Source organism: Sturnira hondurensis, unplaced genomic scaffold, assembly GCF_014824575.4.
Source record: "Sturnira hondurensis isolate 20B ecotype Veracruz unplaced genomic scaffold, ASM1482457v3 Scaffold0009719, whole genome shotgun sequence".
NCBI lineage: Eukaryota > Metazoa > Chordata > Mammalia > Chiroptera > Phyllostomidae > Sturnira > Sturnira hondurensis.
The window spans coordinates 2,685,620-2,708,283 of record NW_028082350.1 but is presented as its reverse complement, the minus strand read 5'-3'; the positions used below and the strand labels follow the sequence as shown (position 1 = coordinate 2,708,283).

Here is a 22,664-nt window from a genome sequence, read left to right as displayed (position 1 = left end):
AAGAGGAAAGGAAAGAGTTACCTACAAAGGAGTGCCCATAAGGCTATCAGCTGCTTTCTCAAAGAAACTTTGCATGCAAGAAGGGGCTGGAAAGAAGTATTTGAAGTCCTGAAAGGCAAGGATCTTTATCCAAGTATCCAAGATTACTCTATGCAGCAAAGCTATCATTTAGAATGGAAGGACAGATAAAGTGCTCCCCAGATAAGGTAATGTTAAAGGAGTTCATCATCACCAAGCTCATCATTTCACATTATTATATGAAATGTTAAATAAACTTATCTAAGAAAAGGAAGATAAAAAACATGAACAGTAGCCCTGACTGGTATAGCTCAGTGGATTGAGCACAGGCCTGCGAAGGGGAGGATCACGGTTCGATTCTCAGTCAGGGCACATGCCTGGGTTGCAGGCCAGTTCCCTGCAGGCCAACTCCCAGCAGGGGATGCATGAAAGGCAACCATACATTGATGTTTCTCTTCCTCTCTCCTTCCCATCTAAAGATAAATAAATAAATAAAATCTTTAAAAAAAGACTGTCCTATTTAAAAAAAAAAACATGAACAGTAAAATGACAGCAAACTCACAACTATCAACAAATGAACTGAAAAAAGTAAAAGAAAGAAAAACAGTGAAAACAAAAAGTAAGCAAACAACTAGAACAGGAACAGAATCAGAGAAATGGACATCACATGGAAGGTATTTGGCGGGGAGGGGGAAGGGAGGAAGAGGGGAGAAAGGTACAGGAAAGAAGAAGCATAATTGGTAGGCATTAAATAGATAGGGAAAGGTCAAAAATGGTATGGGAAACAGAGAACTCAGAGAACTCATATGTACAACCCATGGACATGAACTAAGCAAGGAGGATGCTGGATGGCTGGGGAGTACAGGGTGGAGGGGGGATAAAGGGAGAAAATTGGGAAAACTGTAGTAGCATAATCAAATATACTTTAAAAATTGTCAAAAGGAAAAATATTATAAAAAATAAAACTTCCAATAATACCCAAGACAAAACTCTGAGTTAAAAGCCCCTGAATTGCCTAGACATCTACATACAGTTAGCAACCACCTTTCTTACTACAAAGTCAACAGAAGTGCAAAGAAAATGTCAAAGTATGGCAAACAGTGACAATCTCTTATCTTGACAACAAATCCCCAAACCTGTTACCTTTGGAAATGTGTGAGAGCATAGAACTCCAGTACAAATGAGTACTTCTAGATGAATGGCAACAGTTCTCTAGATGTTGTCTAAGGGACTGAGGAGACGAAACTGTGCAGGCCTCATACCTGAATCTTGCAAGACAACACACAAACCTGGCCACATACACATGGACCTCTTATAGTTAGGCAGTGATGAAAAATAAGGTAAACCCTAAGAATAATAACTACAACCTAACGGGTAAAATTTAAATACATTTCAGTAGGAGAGTAGCATTAATAAGGTCTAAGGAATGAGTACAGTATGTTGAATATAAATAACAGTGCCTTAAGTGCAGGTGGATTGCAAATAAATAAGTACTTAGGCAGGCACTCCACTCCCTATACATGCCTATATGTAAACTTTTGGTAAGCATCTTAGGACAGCTAGGTGAGTGGAAACAAGAGTAGTATGGATGAGAAAGAGAGGGGAAAAAAGAGTGATACAAATGAAAAGCCAGGCCACTTCTTGGATACTGAAGGACTCTCTTGGGTCCAGGGCAAAAATATCCCCCGGAAGATTTGCCTACATGTGTACACACTTAAGTACGCACACATACACACATATGGATACTGGCCCAGGTCATTCCTGCCAAGGAAGCTGAATCTAAATTTTATTTCCTGCTGCAGAAGTATCCAAACTAAGACACCACTGGTTTTTTTTTCTCACTTCTGCTGGATTCATGCAGTACATCTTTCAAATAGCATCAAATCCATTGAGCACGATGCCCTTCTGAAGCTAGTAGGCTTGTTCTGGAATTTATAGAGCAAGTTCATCAGGTACAAAAAGAGATTTTTGTTAAGATTGTGCTATATCATTATGTTTTTTCCTTTTAAAAAGAGCACTAACTTTGTCCTTCAAAATTGCCTGGCTCCTTACTCCTACATAGAGCTGACTTGAGCCAGAAGCAACACCTTGTGGGTCCCCCCATCTCAGGTACATGAACATGTACAATTTTAGGATGAGTATATACAGATGCTGGCTACCGAGGCCCTCTCTCCAATCCAGTTCCCTGACAGCAAACTCTGTTAGAAAGCAGGTCAGTAGCACAAAGTCTTGCTCAGCAGCGAGTCTTCATTCATGCTTGAGGAGCATTTTCCGTGTTCTATGTCTCATTCCCAGCATGAAATAAATTTTTAAGCCCAGATATTCAGATTTCTGAACTCTGTCCTAATAATGTTTTATTTTCCATATTGAGATCTTAAATTTCATGAAACTAGACCACCAACTTACACTATACACCAGAATAAAATCAAAATGAATGAAAGACTTAAATATAAGTCGCAATACCATGAAAGTCCTAGCAGAAAACATAGGCAGTAAAATTTCAGATATTCCACATAGCAATATTTTTGCTGATGTATCTGCTAGGGCAAGGAAATAAAAGAAAAAATAAACAAATGGGACTACACAAATTAAAAAGCTTCTGCACAGCTAAAGAAAACATTACCAAAATGGAAAGGGAACAAACCATATGTGGGAGAACATTTTTGTCAATGACACATCAGACAAGGGTTTAATCTGCAAAATATATAAAGAACTCATATGACTGAACACCAGGGTGATAAACAATCCAATTAAAAATGGGCAAATGATCTGAATAGACACTTCTCCAAGGAGGACATACAGAGGTCCCAGAGATATATGAAAAGATGGTCAACATCACCTGCCATCAGAGAGATGCAAATTAAAACCACAATAAGGACTTCCGCCAAGATGGAGGCATAGGTGGAAACACTGTGCCTTCTCCCACAACCAAGTTTGACTAAACAAAAGTTTTGGAGAACTAGGACACACCCAAAGACCAGAACATGGAATTATATGGAAGTCCGACAGCTACGAACTGTTCAACGGGGACGGTAAGAGAGGCGGAACCAGCAGCAGAGCTGGGTCGGGCAGGACAGATCCCCCGACCTAGGCGCTAGGCGCGCGGGCAGCCCAAAGCCAGTCGGGGTCCAGGGCAGACTGACCAAGGTCGCACATTTGTGCACAGTGAGAAGGACCACGCGGGCCCCAGGGGGCAAACCCAGTGGTGAAGGGCCGACAGCGGTGGCACACTCGAGTGCAGTGGAACGAGAAATGCCTGGGCCCAGTGACAGTGGTGGCTGCAGTGCCGGTGGGGGTCAAGGCAGCAGGCAGCGGAGGGAAGCCATTGTACCTCTTTGACCCCGCCCCCACATACAACATCACAACCCAGCGACTTAGTTGCCCTGCTCTGGTGAAAACCTAGGGCTCCGATCCTGCTACTTAACAGGCACGAACAGCCCAAAAGATGGCGCAAGAGGAACTCAAAGTCTCAGAGCCAATAACTCTGAGCGACCGAGAAATTGCCAGCCTCTCAGAAGCCCAATTTAAGACACTATTTATCAGGATGCTCACAGAATTGGTAGACTACCGTCACAAATTAGAGGAACATATGAAGGCTAAACTAATTGAAATGAAGGGAGATGTCCAGGAAACCAATAGCGATGGAAAGGAAACTGGGACTCAAATCAATGGAATGGATCAGAAGGAAGAACGAAACATCCGACCAGAAAGGAATGAAGAAATGAGAATTCAAAAAAATGAGGAGAGGCTTAGGAACCTCCAGGACATCTTTAAATGTTCCAACATCCGGATTATAGGGGTACCAGAAGGGGGAAAGAAACAGCCACGAGTGGAAAACGTATTTGAACAAATAATAAAGGAGAACTTCCCCAGTCTGGCAAAGGAAATAGACAGCAAGGAAATCCAGGAAGCTCAGAGAGTGCCAAAGAAGTTGGACCCAAGAAGGAACACACCAAGGCACATCAGAATTACATTAGCCAAGACTAAAATGAAGGAGAGAATCCTAGAAGCAGCAAGGGATAAGGGGACAGTCACCTACAAAGGAGTACCCATCAGACTGTCAGCGGATTTCTCAAAAGAGACCTTCCAGGCAAGAAGGGGCTGGAAAGAAGTATTCCAAGTCATGAAATCCAAAGACCTACATCCAAGATTGCTTTATTCAGCAAAACTTTCATTTAGAATGGAAGGACAGATAAAGTGCTTCTCAGATAAGGTCAAGTTCAAGGAGTTCATCATCACCAAGCCCTTATTATATGAAATGTTAAAGGGACTTATCTAAGAAACCTAAGAAGATAAAAAATATGAAAAGTGAAAGGACAGGAAACTCACAGTTATTAACAACCACACCTAAAACAAAAGCAAACCAAGAGGACAGCTAGATCAGGAGTGGAGCCATAGAAATGAAGAACACATGGAGGGTTAGAAACAGGGGGGTGGGAGGAGGAGAAGAGGGGAGAAGGCACAGAAAATAGCTTAGATGGTAGGTTGAAAATAGATAGGGGGGAGGGCGAGAATAGTGGGGGAAATATAGAATCTAAAGAACTTGAGACATGTGGTTATAAACTAAGGGGGGGGAGAATGGTGGGGGAGGGAGTGTGCAGGTGGAGGTGAATGAAGGGGGGAATAGAACAACTTTAATGGTATAATCAATAAAATATATTTAAAAAAATTAAAACCACAATAAGATACAACCTCACACTTGTCAGAATGGCCATCATTAATAATCAGCAAACAACAAGTGTTGGTGAGGATGTGGAAAAAAGGGCACCCTAGTGCACTATTGATGGGAATGAAGACTGGTACAGTCATTGTGGAAAACGGTGTGGAATTTCCTCAGAAAACAAAAAACAGAACTGCCTTTTGACCCAATGATTCCACGGCTGGGATTATATCCTAAGAATCCTGAAACACCAATTCAAAAGAACTTAAGCACCCCAATGTTCATAGCAGTGTTATTTACAATAGCCAATTGCTGGAAACAGCCTAAGTGCCCATCAGCAGATGAATGAATCAAAATACTGTGGCACATTTACACAATGGAATACTGCACAGCAGAAAGGAAGAAGGAACTCCTACCTTTTTGTAGCAGCACAGATGGAAATGGAGAATATTATGCTAAGTGAAATAAGCCAGTAAGTGAAAGACAAGTACCATATGATCTCACCTATAAGGGGAATCCAATGAACAAAATAACTTAATGAGCAAAACAGAACCAGAGACATGAAAATATGGAACAGACCTGTGAGTGACCAGAGGGGAGGGAGGAGGGGGATAATGGTGGAAAGAAGGGGAAGGGACTAGTCAAAGAACATACATGAATGACTCATGGACATGAACAGTAGTGTTGGGATCGACTGTGGGAGCAGGAGGGTGGGCTGGGCTGAGGGGGGCAAAGGGGGAAAATTGATACAACTGTAATAGAATAACAATACAAAAGTTTTTTAATGACTTCCAGCCAAGAAGGTGTTGTGAGCAACTCCTCCCTCCTCGGTGGGAGTTGCTCACAAGAAAAGAATTCAAGTAAGAAAACATATATAGTGGAAATGGTGGCAAGTTTATTTGTGAAATATACTTGAGCATGAAGTTGCAAGTGGGTACCCAACTAGTTTGAATGTCCTATTGGGGTTTTAGGGGTTTTATGCTTTGTAGCCAGCTTGTGTTTCCCCTCCTCTTCCACTCTCCAGGCCTTGGGATTAATACACAGTTTCAAAGGCTTTCTTTCCCAAATGGTGGTAATGATTCATACAGATTTCAAGGGCCCCCTTCCTCCTGTGCTATTATGGTTTTTCTTGTGATTTTGGGAACACCTGGCAATCTCATCAGACCAGGCTCGGCACTGCTGAGTTAATGGGTGAGACACGTCTCCCTCCCCATCCCTGCCTTGGTTTGCTATCTATTCTGCCTAACAGTTCCATTCCAGGTCAGGACACATGCCTGGGTTGCAGGTTCTGTCCCTAGTCAGGGTACCTGCAAGAGGCAACCAATCAATGTTTCTCACATTGATATTTCTCACCCTCTCTTTCTCCATTCCTTCCCCTCTCTAAAAATATATAAATAAATACATTTTTAGCCCTGGCTGGTGTGGCTCAGTGGATTGAGCCTGGGCCTGTGAAGTGGAGGGTCGCTGGTTCGGTTCCCAGTTGGGGCATATGCCTGGGTTGCAGGCCAGGTCCCCAGTAGGAGACACATGAGAGGCAAGCACACGATGTTTCTCTCCCACTCTTTCTCCTTCCCTTCTCCTCTCTCTAAACATAAATAAATAAAATGTTTTTAAAAATACATTTTTAAAAATAATGTTTAACTTTTTGCATTGCTGGTAAGTATTTAAAATGATACAGCCACTGTGGAAGACATTGTGACAGTTCCTCAAAAAGTTAAATCAAGTGATCCAATGGTTCTACTTCCAGATTTATTCACAAAAGAAGTAGAAGCAGGGACTCAAACAGTTACTTGTATACCAATTAATAGCAGCATTATCTGCAACATTCAAAAGGGGGAAACAACCCAAATGTCCATTAACAGATGAATGGATAAAGAAAATGTAATGTATATACCCAATGAATGGACTATCATGCAGCCATTTTAAAAGGAAGGAAATCCTGACATAAGCTACAACGTGGATGAACTTTGAAAACGTTATGCTAAGTGAAATAAGCCAGGCACAATAGGACAAATTTTGTGTGGTTCCACTTACGTGGTACCTAGAATAGGCAAATTAAGAGACACAAAAACCAAAAATGGGTAAAGGGGGTGGGAGAGGCAAGAGTTATTGTATAATGGGTATAGTTTCAATGTGGAATGATAAAAAAAAGTTCTGAAACTGGATAGTGGTTAGGTTGTGATGGCTGTACAACAATGTGAATATACTTAGTGCTACTGAATTGTACTTAAAAGAGGCTTACATGGCCCTGACCAGTATGACTCAGTTGGCTGGGTTTTGTCCTACAAAGCAAAAGGTCGATGGTTCAATTCCCAGTCAAGGCATGTGTTTGGGTTGTGGATTTGGTACCTGGTTGAGGCACATATGACAGGCAACTGATGTTTCTCTCCCTCTCTCTCTCCCTCCTTATGCCTCTCTCTAAAATAATACTTACTTTTAATAATTTGAATAAATAATAAGTAATTTTAAGTGGCTAAAATACAAAATTTTATGTCATATATATTTTACTTTGATCTTTAAATTTTGATTAACAATGCGATCTCCTTACTAGTTATAGATCTATTAAATTTTCTGCTTTTGAGTCTTGGTTGGTTTTGTATTTCTAGGAATTTGTCAAGTTTGTTGGCTACAATTGTTCATAGTACTCTAATCCTTTTTATTTCTGTGAATTGGTAGTCATGTCCCCACTTTCATTTCTTTTTAAATTAATTAATTAATTAAAATCCTCACCTGAGGATATGTTCACTGATTTGAGAGAGAGAGGAAAGAAGAGAGTGGGGGGAGAGAGAGGGAGAGATACTGATGTAAGAGAGAAACATCCATCTGTTGCTTTCTGTGTGCAAATGGACCAGGGACCAAACCTGTAACCTAGGTTATGTGCTCTGACCAGGGATCAAACCAACAAGCTTTTAGTGCATGGAACAACACTCCAAACAAATGAGCCACCTGGCTAGGGGCAGAGATTTTTTTAAAAATATATTTTATTGATTATGTTATTACAGTTGTCCCATTTCCCCCCTTCATTTCCCTCCACCCTGCACACCCTCTCCCTCCCACATTCCCCCTATTTAGTTCATGTCCATGTGTCTTAAGTTCTTTAGCTTTTACATCTCCCATACTATTCTTGCCCTCCCCCTGTCTATTTTCTGCCTGCCATCTATGCTAATTATTCTCTGTATCTTTCCCCACCCCCTTCCTCCCACTCACCTGTTGATAACCCTCCATGTGATCTCCATTTCTGTGGTACTGTTCCTGTTCTAGTTGTTTGCTTAGTTTGTTTTCATGTTAGGTGTTGTTAGTAATTGTGAATTTGCTGTCATTTTAGTATACATGCTTTTTATCTTCTTTTTCTTAGATAAGTCCCTTTAACATTTCATATAATAAGGGCTTGGTGATGATGAACTCCTCCAACTTGACCTTATCTGAGAAGCACTTTATCTGCCCTTCCATTCTAAATTAAAGCTTTGCTGGATAGAGCAATCTTGGATGTAGGGCCTTGCATTTCATGACTTGGAATACTTCTTTGCAGCCCCTTCTTGCCTGTAAGGTTTCTTTTGAGAAATCAGCTGACAGTCTGGTGAGAACTCCTTTGTAGGTGACTGTCCCCTTATCTCTTGCTTCTTCTAGGATTCTCTCCTTCATTTTTCAAAATTCTAGGACTCTGTGGGTTTCACCAATGAATTTTCCTGTGAGGGTGGGAGTCTCTCTTTGCACCTCAACCCCCACAAATGTTTTCAGTTGGTGTTTTGAGGCATTATTTCCTGGCTTAGAACCCTGGGTCATGAGATCTGTCTTGCTCCCCAGTTATCTGTGCACCAATGTGGGACCAGTGCCCAGTCAGCCAGACACCTTGCACATGGTGCCCCACCTCTCAGTCGCTGCTTTGCTGGGTCTGCCCATTGCTACCTCACACCTGGGGTCTGCCAGCCACCGCCTGGGTGCCCAGGGTCTTCCCGGTGCTGCCTTGCATGCCTGGGGTGCCTCAAGCGCCTGGTGTCACTGCTTCCTGTGCTGTGCGACCCCTCTCCGCTCGGCTGCCCAACTCTGCCCCACCTACCAAATGGATGAATGTGTCTATTTTGACTACTTGGTTGTCGGACTTCCGTACAGTTCAATTTTCTTTTAGTTTTGGTCATTACTTCATTTCTGAATTGTTGTTGTCCTTATTTTGGTTGTTGCCTCGAAGAGGCACAGTGTGTCTACTTATGCCTCCATCTTGGCCGGAAGTCCGAGATTTTTTTTTAATATGAACATTTACAGCTATAAGTTTTTCCTTGGAGTACTTTTGCTACATCCAGTAGGTTTTGGGATATTATGTTTTCATTTTCATTTATCTCTATTATCTAATTTTCCTTGTAATTTTTGAAAAGAATATTTCATTGATTATGACATTACAGTTGTCCCATTCTCCCCTTCACGACCCTCCACCCTGCACACCCCTCCCCCACCATTTCCACCCTTTCGTTCATGTCTATGGGTCACAAGTTCTTTAGATTCTGTATTTCCCATAGTATTCCTGCCCTCCCCCCTGTTTATTTTCTACCTAACCATCTATGCTACTTATTCTCTGTACCTTCTCCCCCCTTCTCCTCCTCCCACTTCCCTGTTGCTAACCCTCCATGTGATCTCCATTTCTATGTTTCCGCTCCAGATCTAGCTGTCCTCTTATTTTGCTTTTGTTTTAGGTGTGGTTGTTAATAACTGTGAGTTTCCTGTCCTTTCACTTTTCATATTTTTTATCTTCTTAGGTTTCTTAGATAAGTCCCTTTAACATTTCATATAATAAGGGCTTGGTGATGGCGAATTCCTTTAACTCTACTTCATCTGGAAAGCACTTTATCTGCCCTTCCATTCTAAGTGAAAGCTTTGCTGGATAGAGCAATCTTGGATGTAGATCCTTGTCTTTCATGAGTTGGAATACTTCTTTCCAGCCCCTTCTTGCCTGTAAAGTCTCTTTTGATAAATCAGCTGACAGTCTGATGGGTACTCCTTTGTAGGTGACTGTCCTCTTATCTCTTGCTGCTTCTAGAATTCTCTCCTTCATTTTAACCTTGGCTAATGTAATTATGATGTGCCTTGGTGTGTCCTTCTTGGGTCCCACTTCTTTGGGACCCTCTGAGCTTCCTGGATTTCCTGGAAGTCTATTTCCTTTGCCAGACTGGGGCAGTTCTCCTCCATTATTTGTTCAAATAAGTTTTCCACTCGTGGCTGTTCCTCTACCCCTTCTGGCACGCCTATAATTTGGATGTTGGAACGTTTAAAGATGTTCTGGAGTTTTCTAAGCCTCTCCTCATTTTTTTGAATTCTTGTTTCTTCCTTCTTATCTATTTGGTTGTTTCTTTCTTCCTTCTGGTCCACTCCCTTGATCTGAGTCCCAGTTTCCTTTCCATCACTATTGGTTTCCTGTGCATTTCCCTTCATTTCAATCAGTTTAGCCTTCTTATGTTCCTCTAATTTATGGCTAAAATCAATCAATTCTGTAAGCATACTGATCACCAGTGTTTTAAACTGTGCATCTGAAAGGCTGGCTATTTCTTGGTCACTTAGAATTATAGGCTCTGGGGCTTTGAGCTGTTCTTGAGTCATAATGTTTGGTCTGTTCCCACCTGTTATGTATGAGGGGTGGAGCCTTAGGTGTTCACCAGGGCCAGGCAACCCAGTCTCTGGGTGGTGATGCTGTATGTGAGGGCGGGGTCAGAGAGGGGGAAAAATGGCACTTTGCTCTGCTCTGCTCTCTCTCTCAGATTTCTGTCCCCTCTGCAACTTTCCACAAGCAAATTGGGCCCCTCTGGTGTTGGTTCCCACACACTGGTTCCCGAGTGTGTGGGCCCGTGTACTCTCCAGGATGGGTCTCTCCAATGAACTCTCTGTGGGCCTAGGAGCCTCTCCCAGCCCTTCAACCCCAAGAAAGTCTTTTCAGTTGGTGCTTTCAGGCTCTAATTCCTGCTGGGGCCCTAGCCTGAGCGGTCTGTCTCACTCTTCGCTCTTTCTCTTGGTTTATCTGCACTTGAATGTGTGACTGCAGTCAGCCAGTCGTCCTGCACCCTCACTGGGTCTGCCCATCGCCACCCCATGCCTGGGATCCACCAACCACCTCCACTCCTGGTTCATTTGGACCGAATGGTCTTTCCAGCCCAACCCCACTCCAGGCTTGTGTTGTCCAAGCCCTCTATTTCCTTACTTATCTTCTTCTGTCTGCTTATTCTATGCATTCTTGAGAATGGGTATTGAAGTCTCCAGCTATTACTGTAGAACTCAACTGTGTCAACTTTCGCTTCATATATTCTGAGGGTCTGTTATTAGGTGCGTAAATGTTATAATGGTCATATCTTCTTGCTATATTGCATGTTCCTTTTTGGAACTCTCCTATTTGCATTTCATGGATGTAGAATCCTCTCATCTCTCTGTAACAAGTTTGTCTGTATATTGAAATAATCTGAGGATTTACAAAATAATAAGTAATAAAAATATGAATTCCTGTATCCTACCTTCAGAGATTGTGATTTAATTAGTCTGGTGTGTTGTCTGGGAGAAGAGACTTTCTTTTTTTTTTTTTTAATTCTCACCTGAGACATTTTTTTTATTACTTTTAGAGAGAAAGGAGAGGGGAGAGAAAGAGAGAGATAAACATCAGTGCGAGAGAGAAACATCAATCAATTACCTCCTGTATGTGCCCCAACTGGGGGAATCGAACCAGCAACCTAGGTATGTGCTCTGGCCGGGGATGAAACCCACAACCTTTCAGTCTATGGGACAATACTCCAACCAACTGAGCCACACTGTCTAGGGTTGGGAGAGGAAACTTCTTTTCTTTGTTTTTACATGAGTACTAAGTTTAATTCAACTGTTATACCCAAGTTTGCCTTGTGAAAATAACAAAATATCCTTATCAAAATCACATTGTCATGTAAGTACAGGCTTGTTGTTTTTGATACAGCTCTAGAAAAAAGTTGGCACCAAATGCACATAACTTTTTAAGGCTTACTAAAAATATAGACTGGTAGTCTCTCAATGCAGTTTAGAGGTTGAAAACAGAATGCTACAGTTAATGACTCTGCCAAATAGAGACAGTCCTAATGTACAGAGTATTTTCCAAATACAGATGACCATCTCCACTGGGTTCACAGAAGAGAAACTCCTCTTCTGCTTTTCCCAGTGACCAAACTACCCAAGAACTCTTAAACCCACTCCTATGGCCCCAGGGAGGAAAAAGGGAGAACAATGAGGAGAAAAGTAAGGCTAAAGTTATCACTGCTGCCCAGAGGGTCTTGCTAAAGCTCCTGCTCTCCTCATCCCTGCGAGCCTCTCTTTCCATCTTTGCTTTCCCCATCTCTGCCCCAGAAATCCCTACCAATGGACAGAGCTAGAGTTCTTCTGCTCATTGATTGGCAGTGGGGGTGAAGCCACAAGGGCCAGCAGTACAATGTCAGGGTTCTTCCTAGCAACACGATTTGGAATTCACAAATCATTTTCTTGTATATGAAAAAACAAATGTAGTTATAAATGGCAGCTCTTTTCCACCATCAATACATTTCATTACAAATTGAACAAGTTAATGTATTTGGCCTTAAAATCTAACTACCACTTGTGACATTTTTAATGGGGGAAAAATGCTCTGAATTCCAGACAACTTTCTTAAAAACGACTATTTGGAGCATGGAGACAGGAAGTACCTGATAAAGTCACATGGATAAGTATTTCTTGGATCCAAAGTTAGCAGGATAACTGAAAGGAGGGAAACTCTTCAGCTGACAAAGCCACATGCAGATCCCTTCAGTGTGTTGGGTGTAAGAAGGATTTAGTAGGCAGCTCCTGCAGGCACTTAGCGTCTCAACCTGCAGGCACTTAGCGTCTCAACCATATGATAATTAAACACAGCTGTTTCTTTCCTCAGTTTTATTATTTTTATTTTATTTTTTATTTTTATTTTTTAATATATTTTATTGATTATACCATTACACTTGTTCTATTCCCCCCCTTCATTCCCCTCCACCCGCACACTCACTCCCCCACCATTCTCCCCCCCTTAGTTTATAACCACGTGTCTCAAGTTCTTTAGATTCTATATTTCCCCCACTATTCTCGCCCTCCCCCCTATCTATTTTCAACCTACCGTCTATGCTATTTTCTGTACCTTCTCCCCTCTTCTCCTCCTCCCACCCCCCTGTTTTTAACCCTCCATGTGTTCTTCATTTCTATGGCTCCACTCCTGATCTATCTGTCCTCTTGGTTTGCTTTTGTTTTAGGTGTGGTTGTTAATAACTGTGAGTTTCCTGTCCTTTCACTTTTCATATTTTTTATCTTCTTAGGTTTCTTAGATAAGTCCCTTTAACATTTCATATAATAAGGGCTAGGTGATGATGAACTCCTTGAACTTGACCTTATCTGAGAAGCACTTTATCTGTCCTTCCATTCTAAATGAAAGTTTTGCTGGATAAAGCAATCTTGGCTGTAGGTCTTTGGATTTCATGACTTGGAATACTTCTTTCCAGCCCCTTCTTGCCTGGAAGGTCTCTTTTGAGAAATCCGCTGACAGTCTGATGGGTACTCCTTTGTAGGTGACTGTCCCCTTATCCCTTGCTGCTTCTAGGATTCTCTCCTTCATTTTAGTCTTGGCTAATGTAATTATGATGTGCCTTGGTGTGTTCCTTCTTGGGTCCAACTTCTTTGGGACTCTCTGAGCTTCCTGGATTTCCTGGAAGTCTATTTCCTTTGCCAGACTGGGGAAGTTCTCCTTTATTATTTGTTCAAATAAGTTTTCCACTCGTGGCTGTTTCTTTCCCCCTTCTGGTACCCCTATAATCCGGATGTTGGAACGTTTAAAGATGTCCTGGAGGTTCCTAAGCCTCTCCTCATTTTTTTGAATTCTCATTTCTTCATTCCTTTCTGGTGGGATGTTTTGTTCTTCCTTCTGGTCCATTCCATTGATTTGAGTCCCAGTTTCCTTTCCATCACTATTGGTTTCCTGTGCATCTCCCTTCATTTCAATTAGTTTAGCCTTCATATGTTCCTCTAATTTGTGACTATAATCAACCAGTTCTGTGAGCATCCTGATAAACAGTGTCTTGAATTGTGCTTCTGAGAGGCTGGCAATTTCTCGGTCGCTTAGAGTTATTGGCTCTGAAACTCTGAGTTCTTCTTGTGCCATCTTTTGGGCTGTTCGTGCCTGTTCGGTAGCAGGATCGGAGCCCTAGGTTTTCACCAGAGCAGGGCAACTAAGTCGCTGGGTTGTGATGTTGTATGTGGGGGCGGGGTCAAAGAGGTACAATGGCTTCCCTCCGCCGCCTGCTGCCTCGACCCCCACCGGCACTGCAGCCACCACTGTCACTGGGCCCAGGCGTTTCTCGTTCCACTGCACTCGAGTGTGCCACCGCTGTCGGCCCTTCACCACTGGGTGAAGGGTACTTCACCCCCTGGGGCCCGCGTGGTCCTTCTCACTGTGCACGAATGTGCGACCTTGGTCAGTCTGCCCTGCACCCCAACTAGTTCTGGGCTGCCTGCGCTCCTAGGTCTGTCCTGCCCGACCCAGCTCCGCTGCTCGCTCCACCTCTCTTACCGTCCTCGTTGAAGTGTTGGACTTTCGTATAATTCCGTTTTCTGGTCTCTGGGTGTGTCTTAGTTCTCCAAAACTTTTGTTGTATCCAAACTTGGTTGTGGGAGAAGGCACAGTGTTTCCACCTATGCCTCCATCTTGGCGGAAGTCCTCTTTCCTCAGTTTTAATAAGGATGAGGACATTTGTACCACCTGGAATTTGCTTTGTAGACACTCATAGCAAAAGCCACTACCACACACTCTTTCTCCTGTTAACTATTGGTCCAGCATGAGTGAATTGAGACTATACCCTTAGGAGGCTGCAAGAAACTTCTGCCTGACAGAGTAAAGCAACTTGACTATCCAGTTGAGGCCTGCTTCCAAACTAGTAAATCTCCTAGCCTAAGGCTTCCAAGTCTCTTCTGGAAAAGGAATACAGTCCAGAGGTTCTGCAGAGCTTTATAAAGGGTGGCCTAAGCAAACTTTTCTTCTTCTTTGGTATACTTGAGTAACTTTTTTCTAGAAAGGAGTCAGAAATAGAACAGTCAGTAGTCATTTATGTAAAGCTGCTGTTTAGGAATAGCTCATTAGATATTATTAAAGAATTCAAACTGCCCTGGCTGGTATGGTTCACTGGATTGAGCACAGGTCTAAGAACCAAAGGGTCATGGATTCAATTCCCAGAGCACATGACTGGGTTTCAGGCCAGGTCCCCAGTAGTGGGTGCACGAGAGGGAACCACACATTGCTGTTTCTCTCCCCTTCTTTCTCCCTAAAAATAAAAAAAATATATTTTTAAAAAGAAAAGAATTCAAACCCAAGAATCCGAGGTTCTCAAGCATCTCTTCTATCCAATGAAGGATTTAAACAACCCAATTACCTTGATGTATCTGGATAGTTTTAGTCTTGAAGAAGTCAGTGGGCAGGCAGAGATTCCTGTCAGATCACTACAGAGGATTGGGGTAAAAATCTCTCCGTAAAGTCTAAGACTTAGAACAACTTTTTGGTCTATGCCCAGTGTTATTTCTGGATTTCTTTCTAAGGCTTTAAACTCTGTTGCTATGTTAAGTGATTCTAGATACTCAACTGGCTGGAAGATTGCTGCTGCAACAAGGACATGAAAGATCCCACTTCATCAGGCTCCTGTAGCCTTGCACCAGCTCCCCACCCAGACCATCTGAGATTTTCTCTCACATCCCAAATTGCAGAGTGTTCACCAAGAAGTCACATTTCCGCGCCCCCCCCCCCACAAAGATGTTTGTTGACAGTCTGGAAGGCAAGCTCCTCTGTGGCTCTCATGGTGGCAGTAGAACCTGAGCAGTGGCTTCAGATATGTAACAGTACTGACACACACACCCGCCACCCCGTTCTTTGGACTAAAGGAAACTTTGAAATCCTGTCTTTTGGGTTTCTTATCTGGCTACAGGGCAAGCAATAATTTCTCTAGTAGAAAGAGATGCTGGATTTGCCTCTAGGTACATTCAAGACTTTGTTGTGAGATTGAGGCGTGGGCCCAACCTGCACTCCTGGCTGTCAACTGTGGGTGTGGTCTGGGGCTCCTGAGCATGGTCTGCTTCTCGAAGGCCACCTTTCTCATATAGCTTTTCTCTGGGCCAGATGCTTGTTGTGGCTTTAAGGTCCAACTTTGGGTCTTCTTCACACAAGAGCATACAGTTCGTGAGTTTCTTTGAGTGTGCCAGGGGAAAATGGCAGTCACTGGCAACCCAAAAATGTCACTAGCCTTCCCATTAGGTGGGTTCAGATGCTGTGGAGTAGGCACAGCAATTAATGCCTCAGAGATATCACTTCCTCTCCCCACTGGGGGTTGGTTCTCTTAGTAATGTTCTGAGTTTCGTCAGTTGGTCCAAATATAGTTGATGCCATCCTGTTGGGTTGGCTTGAAGAAACACCTTCTGGACTTCCGAAAAGATTGCTTGGTGCTCCTCCGGGAGGCTTCATGGCCCTGGAGCTGGCTCCGCTGCCCTCATTCTCCAGAATATGGAAGATGTCACCTGCTGCTTGGCCACTCCTAGCCTGTGGAGCCACATTTCCTGCCAGGTTCTGGAAACAGAGAATATTTTTCCTCTTTAAATATTTTAAGAGAGGTGAAGGGAGGGGGAAAGGAGAGAGAGAAACATCAATGTGTGGTTGTCTCTCATGAGCCCCCTACTGAGGACCTGGCCCACAACCCAGGCATATGCCCTAGACTGGGAGTTGAACCGGCAACCCTTTGGTTTGCAGGCCAGCATTCAATCCACTGAGCGACACCCACCAGGGCCAAAGGGTTAATATCTAAAATATATAAAGAATTCATACAATTTAACACCAAAAACAAACAAATAATTGAGTTAAAAAATGGACATTTCTCTCAAGGAGGACATACAGATGACCAACAGACAAATGAAAAGATGCTCAGCATCACCAATCACCAGGGCAATGTAAATTAAAACCTCAGTGAGCCCTGGATGGTTAGCTCAGTTGGTTGGACTGACATCCTGATACATCAAGGCTGTGAATTCCATCTCTGGTCAGGACACATATGAGAATCAACCAATGAATGCATAAATAAATAGAACAGAATGGATGCTTCTCCCCAACCCTTTCCTCTCTCTCTCAAAATCAATAAATGAAAAATTTTTTAAAACTTTGATGACATATCACCTCACACCTTTCAGATGACTATCATCAACAAACTAACAAATAACAAGTGTTGGTGAGGAAGTGTAGAAAAGGGAACCCTTAGGCATCGGTGATGAGATTGTAAATTAGTGTAATCATTATGGAAAACAGTATGGAGATTCATCAAAAAATTAAAAATACAGCTGCCATATGATCTAGCTATTCCACTACTGGGTATTTATCCAGAGAAAACAGAAACGTTAATTGGAAAAAAACATTGCACATATGCACCCCTATTTTCACTGAAGCATTATTAGTAATAGCCAAGATATGGAAGCAGCCTACATGCCTATCAGTAGATGATAAGAAAGATGTAGAGTATATTCTCATATATATGTACAGATATACATATACACACATACATATACATATGTACACAAACACACATATACACATATATAATGAAGTATTACTCAGCCATAAAAAAGAAGGAACTCTGGCCATTTGTGACAAGATGGATAAACCTGGAGGGTGTTACGTTAAGTGAAACAAGTCAGAGAAAGACAAATATACCATATGATTTCAACTACATGTGGAATCTAAAAATAAATAAGTTAATAAATCAAAACAGAAACAGACCCATAGATATAGAGAACAAGCAAATGTTTGCCAAAGGGGAATGGATGGGAAATGGGAATTCTAAAAATCTCAATTCTAATAGGAAACCAAGTTTCAGAAGTGCTGCTCTATGAATTTGTTAAAATTTTAAAAAAAAATTGAGACTTTTGGCCAAGATGGAGGCATAGGCAGATACACTGTGCCTCCTCCCACAACCATAAGAAGGACAACAACAATTTAAAAACAGAAAACAACCAGAACTGACAGAAAATCAAACTGTGTGGAAGTCTGACAACCAAGGAGCTAAAGACACATTCATCCAGACCAATAGGAGGGACAGAGTCAGGCAGGCAGGGCAGACAGGATTCGTGGCAAGGCAGTAGCTGAAGGACAGGGGTGCACAAGGGGGAGGCTGGGAGACCCAAGGAGGTGGTGGATTGTGGACTGGGCAGTCCCACATTCACTCAAAGATAAACCAGGAGAAACAACTGGGAAGCGGGATGGACTGCTCAACCCAGGGCCCCAGCACAGGGAAACAAAGCCTCAAACCACTGATTGAAAACACCTGTGGGGTTTGAGGTGCTGGGAGAATCTCCCAGCCACACAGGAGAGCTCTTTGGAGAAACCCACAGGGTTCTAGAACATACACAAGCCCACCCACACAGGAATCAGCACCAGAAGATCCCAATTTGCTTGTGGCAACTGGGGGAAGTGACTGAAATCCAGCAGAGAGAGGAGCAAGCACAATTGTTCCCTGTCAGACCCCTTCCCCACATACAGGATCACAGCAGAGCAACATGGATTACCCTGCCCTGGTGAACACCTAAGGCTCCACCCCTCACTATGTAACAGGCATGTCAAGACAAAAAAAAATGGCCCAGAGGAAAGAACAGATCAAAGCTCCAGAAAAATACAACTAAGCAACAAAGAGGTAGCCAACCTATCAGATGCACAGTTCAAAACACTGGTAATCAGAATGCTCAAAAAATTGGTTGAATTTGGTCGCAAATTAGATGAGAAAATAAAGGCTATGCTAAGTGAAGTAAAAGAAAATGTACAGGGAACCTATAGTGATGGGAAGGAAACTGTGGCTCAAATCAATGGAATGGCCCAGAAGGAAGAAACATCCAACCAAAAAAGAATGAAGAAACAAAAATTCAAAAAATTGAGGAGAGGCTTGGGAACCTCCAGGACATCTTTCAACTTTCCAACATCTGAATTATAAGGAAACCAGAAGGAGAAGAGAAAGAGCAAGTGGAAAAGTCATTTGAACAAATAATAAAGGAGAACTTCCCCAATCTGGCAAAGGAAATAGACTTCCAGGAAATCCAGGAAGCTCAGAGAGTGCCAAAGAAGTTGGACCCAAGGAGGAACACACCAAGGCACATCATAATTACATTGCCCAAGATGAAAATGAAAGAGAGAATCCTAGAAGCAGCAAGAGATAAAGGGACAGTCACCTACAAAGTACTTCCCATCAGACTGTCAGCTGATTTCTCAAAAGAGAACTTACAGGCAAGAAGGGGCTGCAAAGAAGTATTCCAAGTCATGAAAAGCAAGGCCCTACATCTAAGATTGCTCTATCCAGCAAAGCTTTAATTTAGAACGGAAGGGCAGATAAAGTGCTTCTCAGATACGGTCAGGTTAAAGAAGTTCATCATCACCAAGCCCTTATTATGTGAAATGTTAAAAGGATTGATCTAAGAAAAAGAAGACAAAACATACGTACAGGAAAATGACAACAAAATCACAATTATTCACAACCACACCTAAAACAAACACAAAAACAAACTAAGCAAACAACTAGAACAGGAACAGAACCACAGAAATGGAGATCAAATGGAGGGTTAGCAACAGAGGAGTGGGAGAAGGAGAGATGGGGAAAAGGTACAGAGAATAAGTAGCATAGATGACAGGTAGAAGACAACAGGGGAGGTTAAGAATAGTATAGGAAATGTAGAAGCCAAGGAACTTATATGTATGACCCATGGACATGAACTAAAGAAGGGGAATGTGGGTGGGAAGGGATGTGCAGGGTGGAGGTGAGTGAAGGGGGGAAATGGGACAACTGTAATAGCATAATCAATAAAATGTATTTTGAAAAAAGTAAAAAAATATTGTCTTGCCTGCTTTGTTTCTCCTATTTTCTATTCTGTCGGATCCGTTTCTATTCTTCTGGCTTTCCTCAAGTGTCTGATGATTTCTGACTATGTTCACATTTAAGAACACACATACACATGAGATGACTAGACATTAATGGGTAAGTTGGGACCTGGGTATTTGCTTAAAGACTCTGTTAGTGTCCACAAATCTTTTCTTTTTGGCTGATCAGTTTCTCAAGACAAGACTTTTCTAGCCCTGACTGGTATGGCTCAGTAGGTTAGGCACCATCCTGAAAAGTGAAAGGCCACAGGTTCCCAATCAGGGCACATGCTGGGTTGCAGGCCAGGTCCCTGTCTCGGAGTTTGCAAGAGGCAACCAATTGATATTTACCTCATGCATCAATGTTTCTCCCTTTTTCTCCCTGCCTTCCCTTCTCTCAAAAAATAAATAAAATCTCTTTTTTAAAATAAAACACTTTTCCAATATTCTGCTTTGAAGGTATAAGCCTGGAAAAGGTCTGAGAGTCTCACTGCTCATTACTCTATTTTATTCTCTTAATTTAAATATGGCCTCTTTATTCCCGTCCTCGTAGTTGCTTGGTATTCTGGTGTCCAGAGAGCCTCCTTGAATCACAGGTGTCTATTGTCTCTTGAGGTAAGAGGTGAGCAGCACAGATGGGGAAGTTTCTGGGAATCCAATATTTGTACAGGCACTTTAGGCCCAATCCAGCACACATGCTGCCAGAAATATCTGGCACTTTCATTTTCTCATCTTTTTCAGGGTTCTGCAATGTCATATGGCTTACTTCTTATCAGTTTCTCTGTCCATCTCCTCCACAAGCAGTCAAAATTGCAGGCTTTGCAATTTGACTAAATTCCACTAAATCAGTTATGATTTATCCATCTTCCAAGATTGTGTCCCTATCTTGCTTTCCATCATTTTCATTCTTACTATTTGCCTTTGCTGTTGTACTTTTTATACCTGTATTGTCATTTTAGTAAATAAGATTAAAGGAGGGAATGAAGATGTAAATACTTGTATTGATATTTGTTTATTTAGAAGTGTTGAGAGCCTAGGATTAGCAGAGGAGAGGGGCACTTCCAGCAAGGAAGAGCCTGCATGAAGGTATAGTTAGAGGAGGAAACTCATGAGTCCAGGGCACAGTATGGTGAGCACATTGGCTTTGCAGCTCACAATGGGAATTATGAAAAATGAGGACTTGAGGGTAGGGTGACAGCAGCTCAGAAGAAAGTCTAAACGGCCAAATTGAAAGTTTATAGACTTCCATCTAAGATGGAGGCATAGGTAGATATACTTTGCCTCCTCGCACAACTAGTAAAGGACAACAACAAATTTTAAAAAGTAACAAACAAACCAGAATTGCTAGGAAATCACACTGTATGGAAGTCTGACAATCAAGGAGTTAAAGAAGAAATGTTCATTCAGACTGGTAGGAAGGGCAGAGAAAGGCAACCGGGATGGAGAGGACACGTGGCAAAGTGGCTACTGGAGGACCAGTTGATACCACATTTGTGTGAGGATAAGCTGGGAGAAACAACTGGGGAGCAAAACAGACCATGCAACCCTGGATTTCAGTGTGGGGAAATAAAGACTTAAAACCTCTGGTTATAAAAACCTGTGGAAGTTTCGGTAGCAGGTGAAACTCCCAGTCTCACAGCGGAGTTCATTGGAGAGACCCACAGGGTCCTAGAATGCACACAAACCCACCTCCCTGGGAACTAGCACCAGAAGGGCCCAATTTGCTTGTAGGTAGTGGCAGAAGTGCCTGAAAGCTGGCTGAGCACCGAGCTAGTGGCATTGTTCCTTCTCTGACCCATCTCCCACATACAGCACTACAACACAGCAACCTGGTTTGCCCCACCCTGGCAAATACCTAAGGCTCTGTCACTAACAACATAACAGGTGTGCTGAGACAAAGAAATATGGCCCAAATGAAAAAACAGATCAAAACTCCAGAAAAAGAACTAAGTGAATGAGGAGATAGCCAACCTATCAGATACACAGTTCAAAATACTGGTGATCAGGATGCTTATAAAAATGGTTGCAAAACAGAGGAAAAAATGAAAGCTACACAAATTGAAATAAAGAATAATATACAGGGAACCAACAGTGAAGGTAAGGAAACTGGACTCAAATCAATGGTTTGGAGCAGAAGAGAGAAATAAACATTCAACTGAAACAGAATGAAGAAACAAGAATTCAAAAAAAGCGAATTCAGGCTGAGACTTCCGCCAAGATGGAGGCGTAGGTGGAAACACTGTGCCTTCTCCCACAACCAAGTTTGAATACAACAAAGGTTTAGTAAACAAAGATGCAGCCAAAGAATGAAAAACGGAACTATACGGAAGTCCAACAACAAACCGTTCAACTGGGACCGGTAAGAGGGACGGAGCCAGCAGCAGAGCTGGTCGGGCAGGAAAGATCCCCCGACCCAGGTGACCCAGGTGTGCAGGCAGCCTGGGTAGCATCTCGGACCCAGTGAGGGTGCGGGGCAGGCTGACCACCGTCACACATTCGAGTGCAGATAAACCACCAGAGGAGTGAGCAGTGAGACGGACCACGCAGGCCCCAGTGGGTGAACCCAGTGAGTGCACAAGGTGGTGGGTGGACCACGGTCACACATTCCCACTGGACCGTGCAGCCCTGGCAGTGGGAGGCAGCAGAGGGGACTGCCATTTTTTTCCTTTGACTCTGCCCCCATATACAGCATCACAACCCCGTGACTGAGTTGCCCTGCTCTGGTGAACACCTACGGCTCCGCTCCTCATATGTAACAGGCACAAACAGTCCAAAATATGGCTCAAGAAGAACTCAAAGCCCCAGAGCCGATAACTCTCAGCAACCAAGAAATAGCAAACCTCTCAGATGCACAGTTCAAAATACTGGTGAGCAGGATGCTCACAGAACTGGTTGATTATAGTCACAAATTAGAGGAACATATGAAGGCTAAACTGATTGAAATGAAGGGAAATGCACAGGAAACCAATAGTGATGGAAAGGAAACTGGGACTCAAATCAAGGGGGTGGACCAGAAGGAAGAACGAAACATCCAACCAGAAAAGAATGAAGAAACAAGAATTCAAAAAAATGAGG

At 42.7% G+C, this 22,664-nt stretch overlaps 1 pseudogene; it reads right to left on the bottom strand.

The window, feature by feature from the left end:
- Window positions 1-15,124: 15,124 nt before the first annotated feature.
- Window positions 15,125-16,273, bottom strand: LOC118994707 (jupiter microtubule associated homolog 2-like; annotated as a pseudogene).
- Between the last annotated feature and the right edge of the window lie 6,391 nt (window positions 16,274-22,664).